This window comes from Anomaloglossus baeobatrachus, chromosome 6 (assembly GCF_048569485.1).
Source record: "Anomaloglossus baeobatrachus isolate aAnoBae1 chromosome 6, aAnoBae1.hap1, whole genome shotgun sequence".
In the NCBI taxonomy this organism is placed as follows: domain Eukaryota; kingdom Metazoa; phylum Chordata; class Amphibia; order Anura; family Aromobatidae; genus Anomaloglossus; species Anomaloglossus baeobatrachus.
The window spans coordinates 439,616,571-439,636,048 of NC_134358.1; the positions used below are offsets into that span (position 1 = coordinate 439,616,571).

A 19,478-nucleotide genomic window follows, 5' to 3' on the forward strand; every position below is an offset into this window, starting at 1 on the left:
TCCATCTCCGCCATGCCAGCCAGACCCTGGCGCAGTCTTACTGTTACGGGGGGACAGGCAGATTAGGACCAGGGGGTATATATCCTAATCTCCTAATCGCCAGTCGGGGCCCACCGTGCTCCAGATGACAAAGGAGCTGCTGGCACCTGAGGGTTAGGCGGAGACTATAGAGCTGGATGGCTCTGAGATAACCCAGGAACTCTGGAAACCGGTCACGTGTGTTGGGACACGTCAGACCGGACGACAACCCGATTAGCGTTTTTGTGCACCTAGCGCTACACCAACCACGTGTGCAGGAAACACGTCAGGCCGGGTGGTAACCAGGTAGCGTTGACCGGAAGACCACCACGAAAGCACCCGGTCGGCCACGTGTGTAGGACACGTCAGGCCGAGCGGTCCTCCGATTAGCGTTTCTGGCCACCTCTCGACTGGCCACGTGTGTGTAGGACACGTCAGGCCAGATGGGTACACCAGTAGCGTTGACCGGAAAGCCGAGGAGGATAAGGAACACCCTGTTAACTCCACAGGGGTCCTGGGGTACGCTGTCCGTGCGCGTAGAGGGCACAAACGAACAGGTGGCGCAGCAGGTGCGTTGTCCGTGTGCATAGCGGGCACAATCGGACAGGTGGCGCAGCAGGTGCGTTGTCCGTGTGCGTAGGGGGCACAATCGGACAGAAAGCACAGCAGCCTCAGCCCAGTTAACGCCATTGGGCTGCTATAGCAAGACTGGAACGGCAGGAGGGAAGCACGGCGCCTGACCCTGATGTGCCGAGCCACGAATCTTGGCGTGACAGGCACCGTTCGCCTAACCCTACCTATCGCTTCCCAACATAGGCTTATGCCGCAATGAGGCTCTAACATGGAGGTGTGCTCTGACTGAGCAAAAGTGAAGACTGCGCACCTCCATGTTGTCTCCAGCCCCTTTTATAACCTGGGTCCACCCCAAACCCAGGGTGGAACCACCAAGGTCCAATAGCAGAGTGCCATGTCATCAGTGACGTCACATGCGACCTATCCGGAACCGCCACGTCATTGATGAGCTCATGGCAGCCACGCCCCAAACACTTCACCAGTCATCGTCTGACGACCAATACTGAGGTGCCAGATCATAGGGGCGGGCCTCTGCGAGCAAGTCCGGAGTTGCCACGTCATCAGGACACCTGACACCCTCTGCCCTATCAGGGCCTGCCACCTCACGGACATGCTTAGTGAGGTCCTTACCGGACCTAGCGTCTGGTGCACTAAGTGCCTGAGAATGCCCAGTACCCTGAGCAACAGGCTCAGAAAGCAGACTATCAGTTTGAGCATGCTCAGTAGGCACATCCCAGAACTTAGACACAGCACGAAGTCCAAGTACCTGTGCAAAGAGGCTGTTAGGGTTAATTGTGGGAGCATGCTCAGTAGCCTGAACTGAGGACTTAGTCTCAGACATAACACAATCAGGCTGAGCATGCTCACTAGGCAAAACACCGGGCTTAAACTCTGGCTGGGGTAAATCGGCGCACGCATGCGCACTAGCCGTCTCTCCACACTTAGACGTGGTGGAAGGAACAGCCAACTGGACGACCCGAGTCACGGCCAAGAACGGCAGCCGGCGCCTGGGCGCAACAGGAACCGCAGCAGGCTGCTTGCGGCTATGGCGGCGCCGGTTCGTAACAGACGGACTGCAGCAGGGCGGTGCAGATACAAGCGGGCATGGACTGCAGCAGCGCAGTGAAGGCGCAGGCGGGCACGTACTGCAGCAGTTCAGTGCATGCACAATCGGTCACAGACCGCAGCAGGGCGGTGCAGGCTCACCCTATTATGGACCACAGTAGGGCGGTGCAGGCACAGGTGGGCACAGACTGCAGCAAAGTGATGCAAGCACAGGCAGGATTGGACTGCAGCTAGGTGGTGCAGGCATAGGCGATATTGGACCACAGCTAGGTGGTGCAAACACAGCGGGATTGGACCACAACAGGGTAGTGAAGGCACAGCGGGATTGTACTGCAACAGGGTAGTGCAGGCACAGTAGGATTTGACTGTAACAAGGTAGTGCAGGCACAGCGGGATTCCAGACTTTAGGTTCAAAACATAAACAGGACTTTATTCACAGGAACAGGAAACAGCAAGATTACAGGTACAGCACACAGCAGGGCCACAGGAACAGGATATAAACTGGTACCAGGGGAACACATGAACAGCACTGGTCCAGGGCTGATATCAGCATGCCAGAACTAGATACAATCAGGACTGGTGCAGAATACAGGCAGACCAGAGCAACATGCCAGGACCAACACAGAGCTAGGTTTAGTAACCTAAGGAAGTTACTCAGCCACGCCCATCAGGGAAGGGGAACTTTTATACTAAATGCCTCCCAGCCATAGGCTGGGGACACCAATTCAAGGTGCACGCACCGCCCCAATATAAGTGGGGAAGGTGAGCGCGCGTGCACCCTAGGCATAAACCAGGAACCTAGCAGGACAAGCTCAGGGCCTGGGGCCCAGGGACCGAACACACGTGGATGGCAATACGGGATAGCAGAAGACCAAACAACATATGAGTGGCAGTGTAGCAGAGCAGGGAACCATGCAAGCAACCAAAAGGAAACTGCAATGGTATCCCAGCTGGGTAGGGGGGGAGGAGAGTGCAGCGACACTCAATATTTCCAAAGCAGTAATGCGATGCCTATGTCTTTTTACTCATTTTTCACATTAGCTATGTATTTTTCTCCTTTCTGCAATATTCTTATAGCAGTAATGCAATGCCAATATATCCATATACTATTAAGTGACACTGGATATGCTTTTGTAGTAACCTGAAGATTAAGCCTAATCTCATATTGCAGGTAATAGTGTTTTTTATATATGTATATATATATATATAGAGAGAGAGAGAGAGAGAGAGAGAGAGGGATATATATATATATATATATATATATATATATATATATATATATATATATATATATATAAAACAGGTTCCCGTTAAAGCACCATTAATTCCATGGTACTATAGTTAAAAAGGGTTTAAGTATATGAAAAATACAAAAAGGACAATAGACATGAACTTAATGAATGACAGTCAGGTACAGAAGAATGGAGATCCCTGCTTGCATGGGCTTACAATGTTCCTGGCTGTCTCCTTATGTTACTGGTACTGTATGGGAAGGCAGCTGGATGTGCAAAGATAAAAAGCTGAAGTCAATGAAATGAGGGGAAAGCTTCTATCTCCTTGTGTGAATGAGGGGATTCTCCTCAGAGTAGTTCTAAAGTGCATCTATGGTCAAAGCCATTCCCCAGGCAGCATCTTCTAATGCCACGCCTTAAGAATTCCATCCCTGAAATGCTCAGGACCACTCCGGGGTTCCAATCACAGCCCGCACAGGGTTCTGGAATAAACCACTGTGCACATCATCATCGTAGGGAGAGGCACCTCCCATGGGATGCATGCACATACCACAGCATCTTTGGTTCCTCCCATCCAGCCCCCCTGCGATTCTTATAAGATGGCAGCGTCCTCCGTCTTACAAATTCCCCCTCCCACGTGCTGCTGGTGCTCTGTGTGCCTGGGTGTAGCAAGTGCATGGGCAGTAGCATCCTTCCTTGTCCTGTCTGATGCTGCATCTCTCTGCACACTTTCTGCCTGAACGTCATGCCAAGCTCTTCTCTGCAGTCACAAGGTGAGCCCCCCGCTGGAGTCCTGACCTTTCCTCCTCCTCTCTGCATTCCCCCTTATTGTTACTTTCTTTGCAGTATATCCTCCCAGCTGTTAGATGGCAATTATCTCTAGATTAACCTCTGTCATCCAGCAATGCATTTATCACGTTGCAAGGCAATTCTTTGTTATGTCACATTGTGCTGCTCCCACCCTAATGGATATTTTTAGCCTGGATCTGGATCCCACCTCTAGCTTATTAATTGGCTGCATAATCTTATGCTTCCCGAAAACAAAAGAGTCGGGGAGGGTTTACTGATCAAAGAAAATGTAATTCAGTGACACAGATTTCCATTTTGTTAGATTTGATTTATTAGTGTCAAACTAAATGAAAAACATTGTTTCAATATTAAACTTCTTCAACTTAAATAGTAAAAATATTGATGTTAATAGAGATTTTGGTATTAATTTGACTATTTTGGCATTGCTCGTATATTCTCTGTACATTTTTGGGTACGCTTGGTGTGTATAAATGTTTTTAAAGAGCATTGGAGATATTGCCCTGCAGGCAAGGCTGAGGACAGATGAAGTGGCTTGTGCTAGAGCTGTCATGCTCGCAGACCATGTTCTTCCTAATGCAGACTAGAGAGATTTTGAAGTGAGTAGTAGATGATCTGGGCGTGCCGTAGAAGACATCGAAGAAGACCTGCTCATGTGGTGGCAGCACTGTCTGGACCAAACGTCTGCTGACTGTAAAATGAAGTTAGGCGTAGGCAGGGAGGGTGACTTTCACCGAGCCATGATCAGCCACTTAAACCTACATGCTGCCCACGTCACATTACATATGGTCGATATAATTCTGGCTGGAGATTAGGGTGATGCTATATATTTGTACTGATGTTGTATATATACCTTCTAGGAACAGATCAGTGGTTTTTAAATGTTAAGTTTTAGCAGAAAAAAAAATGTAATCAATAAAAATCACAAGAAACTCATTTATCAAAAACCGAGACCTAGAAATGTCCACGTTCAATACTGATTACGTAAAAAATATGCAAATATAACCTTTTACTTTTTGCATATACGTAGACATTTTTTATCTAGATTTACTTGAAGAAATTGGATTTAATGTCTATATATTAAGAGCTAATTAGCAGCTGCAACGTTGAAACTTATGAAGATAGAAGAATATAGAAGATATAGAATATTAAAATATTTTATATAGGGTCATATTAACATCAAGGGAGAGCAGAAGTAATGATATTATATAGCGATAAAGCTGACTTAGTGCTGTCATGGTGCTGACTGTTATTTGGTGCACGTTTCATAGCACTAATACATTGCGTTATGGTAGTGACAGTGGTGTACAGTATAATTGTGATGAGAATTTTACAGAGTGGCACCCCCTCGTGTCCACAGCTATGACTATGTAGAACTTTCCAGAATATACAGATGAATGTACAGGGTAAGCAATCGGCATGTCATGTATACAAGTGATGAAAGCTAACATGAGAAATTGGAATGACTTATTTAGGTTTCTCGACAGTTTATAGCAGGAAGATAAAGGTTTGTGTGTCGCTTAAAATACACTTGGATTTTCATGATGGAGATAGTAAACCTAGATTTTCGTGATGGAGATTCAACAAATTTTGCCACATTTCAGTAAGAATCCTAAGTGACCTTCAAAGTGATTGGAAAGTCTAAGAGCATGAAAAAGGCGTAGACACCTAGTTCTTGAGAGTCCAATATGGCTACCATACTGGTGTATAGATATGGTGGTCTAAGATGGCTGCATGACTTTGCAAGTTGGACAACAGGGAAATTTAAAATCATCTTCAACATAAAATAAGGAATTATGTTTTAAAATATGTTTAATTCATCGTTTGTAAATATTGAGCATTATTTATAATCAGTGTATCATTGTATCACATTTCTACATAGGGTTTAACTCCATGAGCCACTCCCTATTGCTACATGTTCCAGGAAATCAAGCCGCCTGGTTTTGGATACAGTAAATTTTATTTGATCTCAGAATGAGATATAAGACATTTATGTTGTTTTTCTTTTTCGGTCTTATTGGTAATGACGTTTCAATTTAACCCAGAACTTTTGATACCTAATGATCATGTGTTATAGGCATGGCAAGGAAAGACTGGCCTTCACAAACTTACATGTCAAAGAATCATAAATCATAAATAGAGAGATTTTCGGGTTCTTCGTTCGTTAAGAATATTTCTTTTATTACCCTTATATATTTGATATTAAGGGAGATATCGAGGTAGATATGTAGTTTGTGTCATTTTTCAGAACCGCCAGTGCACACAACCCAATAAATATGTTCGTATTGATCTTGCAGCAACTGAAGATATGTGCCCGAGGATTCAACAATGGCCACTTCAGTCTTTGCTCATTTTGTTCTTCTTGTTTGCAGTGCTAACCATGCACTGTATTCTGGGCGTCAACCATCAAAGGCACAAATAAGAGCATTACGTTTAAAAAATGCTACTCCAGCCTTGCAATATCATCCAGTATGGTGACGGGATAAACTCGGAGATATATATATATATATATATATATATATACATACATCCCCCCACAAACAATACAATTGATAAGAGCTAAAATCCACACAATCCATAAAAATCATTCTGTCTATCCATCTTTCCATCTATCTATCCATGTATCTATCTATCTATCTATCTATCTATCCATGTATCTATCCATCTATCTATCCTATCTATCCATCTATCTATCCATCTATCTAACCTATCTATCCATCCATCTATCCTTCTATCTATCCATCTATCTATCCATCTTTCCATCTATCTATCCTTCTTTCTATCTATCTATCTATCCATGTATCTAGCCATCCATCTATCCATCTATCTAACCTATCTATCCATCCATCTATCCATCTATCCATCCATCTATCCTTCTATCTATCCATCCATCTATGTATCCATCCAGAATCGATCCATTTACCTATCCAATGTAGACCATCATATGTCTCGTGTCCTCCTACTGTCATATACGAGGGGTCTGTCCAAAAGCAATTGAATTCTATAATAGTTGTGGATTTACGATCTCGCATTGCAGTTATGAGTACTTTGACATATACGTGATTATATACTGTGTCTTTATTGAAGTGAATACAGTATGTCCACCAGGCATATCTGTAATTCAGAGATCTGCTTTTCAATGCTACTAAATCTTGTATGTATTTGTATGCTGATATTTATAGACTGATGGTCTTAGTGGTGATATGGGATGAACGTACATTCTTCCATTTGACGTCAGTATCGAACCTCACCTGCCTGTGTGGGAGACATATAATGAGCAATGCAGTGCAGGGCTGGAAATAATGCAAGATGATACACACAGGCATCTCTAGTTGACCAAGTGAAATTATTATTTTCCAATCAGTCTTTAATGAATCTAAAGGACAGAGTTATAACACATGAATATTGTGTTTACTCTCGTAATATTTGACTACAGTATTATTTTTACATATATAGGTTTGTTGCTTTGGTAGCTTCTCATTTTAAGCCTTTCTTATGAAGTAAAAAAAGATGTTTCAAGATTTCTCGAAGGAATTTAGTGAATCCCAGTTAATGGTCAATCAGTTTTGCCTTAGGTGATTTTAATGATCTCAAGCTGACACTGAAAAAAAACACAAAAAATATATATATAATATACATGAAGGCTTGGGCCTTATTAGATCTAAGGGTTTCCAGCTTAGGCAGCTTAATGCAACAAGTAAAGCTGTAATCTGAATAGCCAGGATAGTGGCACTTTCATACAGTTTGAAAGGTACTACATTTTTAAGATATTATGAACATTTAAAATATATATTTATTGGTTTACGAAGTCTATTGTGAAGACCATAGCAAAATTCCACCTTATCCATTACTGGATAAAAAATGTGGCTTGAATAGTTAAATCAATGATAGTCATACAGCAAGGAAAATTGACCGAGCTCTAAAAGAACCAAGGACTTTCTTGAACTCTGTTGCTGTGAAGAATTTATTTGTAAGGTGTTTGATTAAGTCTTAAGATCTTACATATTTTTAGAAGTTTATTAGTATTCTCCTTGATGGTGTATGTACTATTTACATTGACTTTAAATGTCATTCATTGAATTTCCCCCTGAAAAATAAAAAATAAAATAAAAAAGGAAAACAAAGTTATTCATTTAAAAAAAATGTTTTAATGATCTATTTCTCAAAAAATTATATATATGTATATAGACTTTTCAGTTCAGGCTACAAGAAATCTGCGTTTGGCTTTCAGCAATAAAATGCAGAGGATATTACAGAAATATTGATATATTTGTAGGTGATGAATGTTATTTCTGTATGTAAAACAACTTATACAATCAACTGAAGTTCATCTGCAACATGATCCCTTTCTATAGGATATGAAAAACATACCTGAATGGAATGGTCAGGCTTTTAACGCAGGGTTCGTACTGTATAAGGAGTTTTCCTTTAGCACAGTGAAAATACATGCAGCATCTAGGGTGGGGCTCATTGCAGTATTCAACTGTGTCGTGCTGGCAGAAAATAGTGAAAGCTGTATAATCTTTTATAGGCACATCCTGTGACAATTCCTACTATATAATGTGTATATATATAATATATATTTAATATATTAAGTCTTCTTGTTTCTTGAAAGTGAAACAACAAGTGTCTGTCACAAGATTTGATATCGACTGCTTTAGAAATAATAAATCTGGGGTTAATATTAAAAAATGTGGACATATTGGGTATGAATTCCTGACAGCAATTTTATTATATCTGGTTTCCTTTTTTTAAGATCTATATAAACCCACAGATATCAGGTTGCTCAGTTACTTATCACTGTGATTCCTTTACAAGATAACATTTCGAGAGCCTAGTTGATCAAACAAAATACGTCTCATTTGCTTCTTTGATTAATCATTGAATCTTTTTTTTATCAGTTTTACGAGTTATGGCGTTTGTTAGTGTTTTTGTATTTCTCCCTTCATTTTAGAAGTGTTCCTTTATAATAATGTAACAATATTTGTTATTTTTTCTCTTTTCTTACTGTAAATGTAGCTCCTCCAAATATACAAAAGAAGGTTTCGTTAAGAGTTTAACTTTAAAACACTAATCTCTTTTAAATCTACCTGTTGATGATTTGAATTTTTTTTTTACTTCTAAGAATGGTTTTAAATTGTACAAAATTGTTATTTTAACAAATTAAATCTATATTTTTACAAACTTTTCCCCCAAATAGTTGATTTTACTTTGTTAAATTCACTTATCCTTAAGCAATAAAAATATGCTTAAATAGTACAAACATATCACAGAATATATAGGCGAATTAAATATCAATTGCAGAATCTGATGTAGCTCTAAATATACAATATATAGCAAAAAAATAGGAATTTGAAGTAATATGTGAACTAAAAGACAATTAAGCTTTCTATTAGTTTCTCTATTGCCCCAAGAATGACAAAAGTATTTTAGGTACCACAATATTACCTTGTATTGTGCACTATTAGTTTCTAAAAGCTTGAAACCACATTTAGAGAACCACATAATAGTCAAATAATAAATACTTAGTAAATCATTTTTATGTTTGAGATTGTTTTTGGTTCCTGGTTAGAAAAAGTTGTAGAATTCCAAAATCTTGGACTATTTTTTTTAAACTTTTAAAAGTGGTTTATAATGTCATTATTTGTATATTACTAAAATTTCTACATTTCACAAAAAAATAGTGTTTAATGAGAGAAGTGTAAACTTTCAATACTAGCAAATATTTGGTTATATAGTATATTGTGTTTCATCAATTCCAGTTAGAAAAAATAGACGTTAAATATGAGAAAAAGAACAGAAGAGAGAAGATGTTAAAAGATATTTTACACTTAAAATAGAAGTCATCATACACATGGCAGTGATCATATCTTAGTAGGTTTTTTGGAGGGGGGCATATGTAAAAAAAATTGCGAAAAATTGAGCATCGCATTCCCTGCAATTACCAACGCATAGCATATATTAATGTAAAATTTCAGTCATGTCAAAATGCTTGATAGGGTGTGGCCTGCCGAACAGAAACTAGGAATGGGAGAAAAGCAGGGCTTTGTTCGCTCTCTAGAATACAGGTAAATCTATATTTATTTACATTATTTGCATTTCCAGTCTATGTCTTTTTCTTTTATAAGTAATTATATGATTATATATATATTACCCATTACTGGTTATTGACCTAAAAGCCTTTAAATAACCAGTCAAAGCTTTTTTTTATCTGGCTGTTACATATTCATGACAGTTAAGCAGAACTTTACATGAAAATAGAATATTTATTGTTATTTCTTTATATGATTAGGGCTAAAATTTGTATATAATATCATTTATGTCACGATAAAGCTGTATAGCTCCAGCAAAATTCCTATTTTACTCTGTGAATGCTTTTAAAAGGCAGACCAGTAATGCGAAAATGGCTCAGCCTTTCATAGCAATAGCACAGGAAGAGTGAATGCTGAAATATACCCTAATGAGCAGTGATGTATCGTGCTGGATCACATTTGTGTACCTAGTTGGCAAACCCCTTGTCAGTATGACAAACAGGATCCTACTATATAATTTGTGACTCTCTTCTATAGAGCGTTGCCTGTGCTGTCAGAGACTGCCTGTGCTTGCTTCTGCAGACAGTAGCTAGGCGAATGCATATGCTTTCAATTGCTCCCCTGCTGTGCAGGATCCCTTAAAATACCAGAGCGAAAGCCTGAAACTAGTACCGAATAACGCATCTCTGGTGCTTGTGTCAGAAGACTAAGCAGAAGGTTCTGTACACCTTACAAGAATGACAGCGACGCACACACACTGCAAGTTTATCTTGCCAGTCTTTCTTTATCCAAGACAAAAAAAATCTCTTTCAGCTCTGTTACCTCCTGGAGAGAACTAATTTTCCAGTAGTCAAGCTCAATCTGGATAAATAATTAGACAGAAAGAAGGACAAAGATGGTTATGTCAGTGATGCTTCTAATTTATTATAATCAAAGCTTTCTACTTGGGAAGATTGAAGTGCACAGACAGTCATCCAGTGAGTACTGTATATATGCAGTCCTGCAGAAGAGGCCTACTTGCAGTGACGTACAGAGAAGACCCATTCATCCCCAGAGACTAGGCGCAGCTCAGGGTGCTTTAGGCTGAAAGGGTTAATTGGACATGATCAGTAGAAGGAAAAATGGAAGCATTGATTATTAAACAGTCATGCTGGCTGTTAATGGGATATATGCATACTTTAAGGGTTAATTGTACAAGACCAGTAGAATAAAGAATACAAGCATTGATTATAGGAATGCTGGTTGTTAATGGGATATATGCATACTGTAAAGGTTAATGGTACAAGATCAGTAGAATAAAGAATGGAAGTATTGATTATTAATCGGTGGTGCTATGGGATATATGTATACTGTAAGGGTTAATTGTACACGCTCAGTAAATTAAAAAATGGAAGTATTGATTATTAATCGGTGGTGCTATGGGATATATGTATACTGTAAGAGTTAATTGTACAAGACCAGTAGAATAAAGAATACAAGCATTGATTATAGTAATGCTGGTTGTTAATGGGATATATGCATACTGTAAGAAGGGTTAATGGTACAAGATCAGTAGAATAAAGAATGAAGCATTGATTATTAATTGGTGGTGCTATGGGATATATGTATACTGTAAGGGTTAATTGTACAAGACCAATAGAATAAAGAATATAAGTATTGATTATTATACAGTGGTGCTATGGGATATATGCTACTGTAAGGGTTAATTGTACAAAACCAATAGCTAAAGAATATAAATATTGATTATTATACAGTGGTGCTATGGGATATATGCATACTGTAAGGGTTAACTGGACAAGATCAGTAGAATAAAAATGGAAGCATTGATTATTAATCGGTGGTGCTATGGGATATATGCATAGTGTAAGAGTTAATTGTACAAGACCAATAGAATAAAGAATATAAGCATGGATTATTATACAGTGGTGCTATGGGATATATGCATACTGTAAGGGTTAGCTGGACAAAATCAGTAAAATAAAAAATGGAAGTATTGATTATTAATCGGTGGTGTTATGGGATATATGCATACTGTTCACGTTCTCATAATACTGTAAAAGACAAAAAAGTACATTCTACTTCCTGTATAGTAATAATGAAAACAGTCATAATAACCATGCAATACTATACAATAAAATGTAAATAATACCACAACAATGACATTATTATTAGGTATACTTTCCTTTGTATATAACTCAAAGACATAAGCAAAATATCAAAGCCAGCAGAATCCTATATATAATACATTTCTAGATGGAAGCATTTTGCCTAAATGTAAAGGTTAACATTGCTTTCAGACAGCATGCTTGGCAGTCTTTGACATTCTAATAATCCATTACTCCCCAGAGACTCTCCCTGGTGTATCTGATGAGAATGTATGGCCATCATACACCTTATAGAATATGCACAGGCTTACATTCTCTACACAGTAACACATGACAGCAGACGTCCCCTTGTAATTAGTAATCATACATGTGGAATAATGAGCACATTTGCAGCACCAGGCATGCCTACTATAGGTCGTGAAGGCAAGAACAAGGCTGCTGGTGCATACATTAGTCTTTGTGCATGTGTAATGGCAGGCGAACAAACATACCAAAGAAAACAAAGCAGTGGGGAAAAAAATTAGCACACAATGGCTGATGCCTGAATCCCCAATCAAGCCTTGCTCTGTGTCTTTCCAGTAACCGGCCAAGCAAGAGTTAATGCCAAGATGCAGTTCATCTCCTTCCCAGCAGTACCTGCACAACACCCACATAGGGATCAGATAAAAATAGGTCAGCGTCTCAAACGGTGGGTCTTCAGACACATGGTGCTCGAATGCTCTATACCTACCAAGTCTGAATGTTCCCCTGGGGAATTCCTCAATTTACCCAAAATGAAATGAAAAATAAAAAGGGGGGGTGGGAAGGGCAGAAAGCATCCTTAGTAAACCTCAGCGACATTCTTCATTCCCAGTCTTTTTTCTCGAGGTGAACTGCAGTCAGTATCTCAACAGACAAGGAATCAGCCGTGTGTGCGAGTAAGAACAAATTGCTGCAAGGATTCACCATTCTAGCAGTCTATCTCGCCTTTTTCCTTGATTTCCCAGTCGAAGAATCAGCGTTTTAACTTCTTATCAGCCTGGTGCATGCTGCTATGTGTGTCACACCATCCTCACATTGCTGCATCTTTAAATAAAGAGTCTGCTTCCTCCACCCCACCCTTATATGATCTTGCCTGCTACAATATCCTATATGTGCGGTGGCAGCTATAACAGCAAGGAGTCTTTGTCTGCCTTGCTGCTTTAATGCAGATGTTTACTGCCTTGTATTGATTTCTTATTGGCTGGCCAATCTATAAAGCAGTTTCTTATTGTAGATCACAAGACAGATCGAAATATATATATATTTTTTCTTGTTCCATTTTCAATAAAGGAGAGGAGGAGAAAGGGTCAGTTTTGATGTAATGGAGCCATTAACATGTATTAATAATGCAGACGGGATAAGTAGCTGGTACCGGTTCTTCTCCCACAGGGAAAGGAGGGAGGAGGTTTGAACGTAAAACAGATGTGCACTAAATCATCCTTGAACCGATGGATGACACTGTCCATGGGAGGTGTCCCAGTGACTCTTCAGTTTATTTTATGCAGCAAACTGATAGTGGTACTGTAAGATACCCAGTATGGTGGTAGCTAGCCATAATGCAGAGGAGAAGGCAGGAAAGGGAGCAGTGATGAGGCCTGCCATGACTGAACTGAACTAGTCAATCTAGTGAACTAGATTCCTCAGGACTGAAAAGGTTAAGAATTATCTTGCCTGTTTTCTATCGGTGAGCTATAGGAAGGCGGTTATGTTTTCACACTTAGTTACCAAGTGTTCTTCATAGGGTGGATACGTGGTTGATGTGTTCGCTTAGGTTTATCTCAATAAAGGTAAGGATTTGCGTTACATTTCTAATATCGATCAGTGGGATGTTGAATGTTTCATGTTTTTCCTCATCCTGTTACATTTAGAATAGTTTTATGCGTTTTGGTTTATTTTACAAGCCTAATGTGTGAACGGATACACTGACAATCACACATTAATATTGGTTTTCCTAGATAAAATGGAAAATATTTTAACAAATGGGAAATAGTATCGTCTATCATGTTACATTTATTGTTTTTCTTCATCCCTTTGTTGAAGTTATTGAATATTTGTCTTATTTAACCATATCGGTTGTATAACACTTCATGTATTATGGTCATCAAAAGTGCGGATTCTTCATATTCTTCATAAAAAGATGAATTTCAGCTTTTATTATCATTGTAACTGTACAATATGTAAAAATTGATATATTATACTCATCTGGGTGGTATTGTGTGCTATATATACAGCGTTATTAAACAAAGCTTGAAATACATGGAAACCTCTTTGATGATGAACAGTTTTGGAAACCATAGCTAGCGGTTTAGTGCTCCAGTATTTTAAAGGTTACAATCTGGAATACAAATATTACTTGAGTGACCTGTAAAATTTAAAGGAATTAACCATGTGATCAGCATGCACATCAGCCACCCGTTAACATACTGGTCCGTTGAAGCTTACTTTTATTGACTGGAATTTTCTCCACTGCTTCAATTTCATACACTCGATAAGATGAGGATGGCTGGCCAAATGTGTGAATTTCCATCAAGGAGATGTTAACTTTAAGATTTCTGAACCTTACATATTCTAAAAGATATGACTGATCCTTTAGTGTTTTTCATCTAATCAAAGTATTGATTTATTTGTCCATGTTTGCAATTTCCTTTTCACGTTTCGGTGTTGAATTAGATTGAGAAATAGAATCTTACAAGCGTGTAGAGGTATACAGTATGTTCTGGAAAAAAATGGTAGCTTGTATCACGTTACCAGTACACCTCAATACCATCATAGGGCTTTATAAAAACAACATATAGACAATAAAGCTACAATAAGCTGAGCCTAATGCTTCACTCAATACTTTGTCTAAGATTGGCAAATTCTGACTATTGAGTGTGTGGTAGAACAAACCAATTTAATTTGCAGCATTGATGAAAAAGATGTTATTGAGGTGTTCATTTTATATACCTGAAAAACCTCATATAAAAAGAGGTTGTCTGCAACAAACAGTACATTTTAAAATAGTTTACCCATGAAAAACATTTACTATATATACAGGATAGGTAATACCTATCTGATCACTGGAGACCACACAACTGGGAGCCCCACCTATCACATAAATGGGATGGTCATGAATGCACACAAGCACTATATTCAAATTGTATGGAATTTACAGTGATAGCCCTATCTCAACGATCCTAGACTATTGATCATTGGGCCTTCGCTAATCATGCGTTTATAACCTATCCTAAGATAGCCTTTCATTTTATTTTTTTAAAAAGAGCCCATTGTGCTTTAAAAATATAACTAATCATATATTTCTTTACCAAAACTCTGCCACTTCTAGGTTCCCAACCAGTCTCTTCTATTTAAATGGTATATCCTGGAAATTAAAAAAAAAAATTGCCCAACCACTAACAGGCAGGTAGTTGCTACCCAACTGTTGTGCCTGGTGCCATTTTTCGCCTGTACAGAGCAGTCACAGACCGCTTCTGCCAGCAATTCAGCTGCTTCCACTGACATCACATCAACAGGCGGTGGTTTCTCATCCTCAATGCTCTCTAGCTGCGGTGCGACAGCCAATGTCATGCTAGTGAGGCAGCGGGAAGCTGGCTGGGCTGTCAATCAGCATGTCATCAGCTGTCTCACCCCGTCTACAGAGCAGATCGGAAAACAGGCCTCTACTCTGTTAACAAAGCAACTGTATTGCCAGCAGGAGCGGCCTGTGACCGCTGTGTACCAGCTAAGGACGGCGCCGAGCACAACAGTCAGCAACTACCTGCCTGTTAGTGTTCGGGCACATTTTTTTTTAGGTCCCGGATATACCCTTGAACGAAGGTGTCGATATGTGGCCAATGCAGCCGATCAGTGGTGGTCAGTATTGATGAGTGTGCACTAAAATGCTCGAGTGCTCAGTACTCGAAAAAGGAGCAGGTCAGACGCTCAGACGGGCTCGAATCGATTACCCAGTATAATAGAAATCAATGGGAAAATCCAGCATTTTTCCAGAAGAGTCTTCAGGAAAAATGCTTGTGTTTCCCTTTTTTTCCATTATACTTGGTAATCAAAATTAGTCTACCTGACCGTCCGACCTGCTCCTTTCGAGTACCAAGCACTGAATCATCTTAGTGCTTGATTATCACTAGTGGTCATTGATTGGCTACAGTAGCAAATTATCAACTCTACTGGAGGATAGAGAGAGGACAGTGGCAGTAGTTGAGTATATGGTTATTTTTTTAGCACATTTTAAAATAAAAAGGAGGGACAGTCACTTTAGTAATACAATAGGATGTTTAGGACAAATGACAATAAAAATATGGAGTTAGTTCATATACATCCCTGCTTTCCAATACATTATAATCATTTTACCATACGTTGGCATCTTCTTGAGCATTACAAAATTACATATATTTCTAGTATACAGTGTGTGATGGCGCCACTACACTGATTACCGACTAGACAGTTAAGCAGTTTTTGAAACTACAGATCTTCAGCCCTACAGTATGATGCATTAAAAAAATCACCCATTTGATTAAAGACTCATTTTAAGGCGTGGCATTGGATCTCTGATTAAAGAATTGTGGAGAAGCGAGGGAATACTAAATAATATATTTATCACCTGTCTACACATGAGTACCATATATTAGATTGATTAAATTGATGACATTCAATCTCTTTGGCTCAAGTAATTAGTTGAATGGGGTATCCCTATCCCGTGTCCTTTGTTTTAGTCAGCCAATCATTGATGTAGGATATACATTTCTTATGTGGATGGTATCTGCAAAAGACTATACTGAATTGTAGTACTGCTTACACTGCAGAAATATTTTAATCATTTTTCTTTTATTTTTTGGGGGGAAATCATTTAGTACTTTTAAGTTAATTCTATAGTTTTCTACATGGTTATGAACTCACTGGTATGATCAGATGAAGAGACCAGCCAAGTACTGAAAGACTTTAACTATTAGAGCAATTATAGCTTTTTAATTAAGACATTTTTCAGTGGACTCCAAATGATGCCAGTAATGTAAAATCAAGCCACATAGAACACTGCCACTGCTTCAGGCTATATGTTTTAGCTGCAAAGTGATATCTCATAAACAGCTCATATTACCACTAGCCAATCCTTGAGTGCAATGACTTGCGCCATCTACATGAGCAGAACCGCTGCACTCAGTGATTGCCGCAGTGGTTGGCTACATCGTTGATGTAAGATGTTGACATGATGTCTCAGCTATAGCCTAGACATGGAGACTAAATAAGTGGCAGTGTACTCTCTGTCTTTGTAATTTTACATTACAGAAATCATTTGGGACGACTTTTCTAAAAGTGGAAAACCCTATTAAGTAGTTGTTTTTCTTCAGTAAACTCGACTTACACCTGGTGATGAAGTTAACTATAGGATCACAGACGGTTATTATCCTGATATATTTTGTTACCAAGTACAAAAATGTGTAGTACTTCTAGGCTCGGTACTGCGTGAAGTAATCTTAGTGATGTAGGGAAAAACCTGTCTGACTATTCTCCATTCATCTCAGTATAACACACTAGTGATCGTACATATACTTAATAGGATATTCTCATGTTATTATTTTCTTTGGTTAATTAGACAAAATGAAAATAAGGAAGTTTGCAACTGACTGACTGGCTTTTTTAACGTCTGTCATTCTCCTAATTTGTAGATTGAGGCAGATCAAAAAATGGTAAACTTGATGATGCAGATGATGCAGAATTGTATGCTTTATAGTGAGAAATTACCGATTTACACTGCCAAAACTTTTCAACCATGGCAGATCTTCATCAGTCTAAAAAAGAGCATATACATACAATACAGGCTAAAATACTTTTTTTCCCCAAAATTAAAAGGGTCAACATAAAAATAATAAGCATAATAAATGTAGGTTTAAAGATATATAAATATAAATTTAGGCTTAATAATATAAATAGACAAATAAACAAAACACATGCTTATACTTTTAGACACCAAGCTGACCAATGCTGTGAATACCTTCCAACTACCCTGTTGCAATAGGCAGGAAATGGTCTTGTGATGATCATGTGCAAAACATCACTACCGACTGCTACGGAGAGACACTCGTATCACAAGTTTTCCAAGTACCTAATGCCACCAGGGGTCAAATAATGATAAATTAATGACTCGAGGTGTACTGGGGTGAAACCTCATGTAAAAAGTAATGCTTAAAAGAATAAGAAAATTTGATATAATATAATAAAATTAGGTCCTTCAGATTGGATTTTTTTATGCAATAATTTTCTAAAATTATGATCCAAATGTATCAATAATCTAGCAGTTATTTGCCCTCATTTAGACTGTCAATGAAAATACTCTGTTGTTTAAAAATACAGTAGGATTCCAGTCTATTAAGTAATTTGTGTTTATTTGTAGTATTACAAAGAATACTCTCTAATGTAAGCTAGATTCACTGTGTGTCTTGATTCACTTGTTCTCAAAGTAGTACACTATGAAGCACTTTTCTTTTAGCAAATTCTCATGTTGTGAGAGCTTTAATCTCACATAGTGTACAGCTTGTTTCCAAGGAGATTGCCTACCAGAGCCTTTTCTGAATATGCGCAGTAGTTACATTGCAGGCTGAGGGATTAACTTCTCAGGACATAGTTAGCTCTCTCCAGCCCAATGATTTCTATCAGCAGTTAACTGTTCACCTCCCTCATACTCTATCTCAGGTAGTGACTGAGCTGCTCTTATCAGTCCTGTATAATCACAACCCCCTGGCCTCATCCATCAGCAGTTTCCAGAGCAATTTTAATCATAGCTCTCACTTTCCTAAGCTGGGTACTTGTTCAAAGTCAATATTATCCCTTTATGTAAAAATACTGTCTCTTCAGAACAGTCACAGACCATTAATATGTCACAAAGGCAGGAGTATCCACTACTGAACAGAACTGTCAATCATGGAAGAAAACCTGCCCCCCAGCAACCAGAAAGTGAGGACATTATAGAGCTGTGTGCTGCTCAAGACACAAATTGAGAATAACCCTTTAAGATTCCATTCAGTAAATTGTTAGTTTAGCCACAGCTAAAGTAGATCTGATTTAATGGTTATATATTTATGAATATGGCAAGAAAAATACAGGGGTTTTTTTTAACCATCTTTCGATCCATATTTTTGACCATCAAATTAGTAATAATTTTTAGTTTTCAAAACCAATTTTATTGTATTGACCTGTTATATAGCAATCGTTTGGTATTATACAAATACATTTTTGGGGTTCCTTAGAGAAACTGTATGATCCAATTCTATGGAAGCAGTGCTATCCAATATATCATTATAGCGTTTAATCAGGGTAGGAATAGTTTTACAGTTTATCAGCAGATACTAAATGAAAAGAAGAAAGGAGACTTATTCCACCTGTGATTATTCTACTTTCACACTGCTTCCCACACATTTGCAGTATGCTCTGGGAAAGTTCTAGGCGCATAGTTGAAAATACATACAGGCTATCAAAAGTTAAGAGTTCTTTTAGCCTTTAGTGAACATTATATGTAATGGATAAACGTAGCATACTCTACTACTCCATACAAAGTCATGCAATGAAAATATTATAGTGAGACATATGCTCCAATGTAAAAATTTTATGTGAAAAAAACTTAGTACACAGATAAA

General features: G+C 38.6%; 2 long non-coding RNA genes across 4 annotated transcripts in view; one reads left to right on the plus strand and one right to left on the minus strand.

The window, feature by feature from the left end:
• The first annotated feature begins 3,552 nt into the window (after window positions 1–3,552).
• Window positions 3,553–19,478, plus strand: part of LOC142243377 (uncharacterized) — a 296,303-nt gene continuing 280,377 nt past the window's right edge. For all 3 annotated transcript variants that reach the window (XR_012724360.1, XR_012724361.1, XR_012724359.1), the window contains exon 1: window positions 3,553–3,661. This is a non-coding gene — a long non-coding RNA (uncharacterized LOC142243377). The remainder of the gene's footprint in view (window positions 3,662–19,478) is intronic.
• LOC142243375 (uncharacterized) lies at window positions 10,627–13,425 on the minus strand. Its single transcript, XR_012724358.1, has 2 exons — window positions 12,563–13,425; window positions 10,627–12,468 (listed from the first exon to the last, which is right to left on the minus strand). It is a non-coding gene; the product is annotated as an uncharacterized LOC142243375 (long non-coding RNA).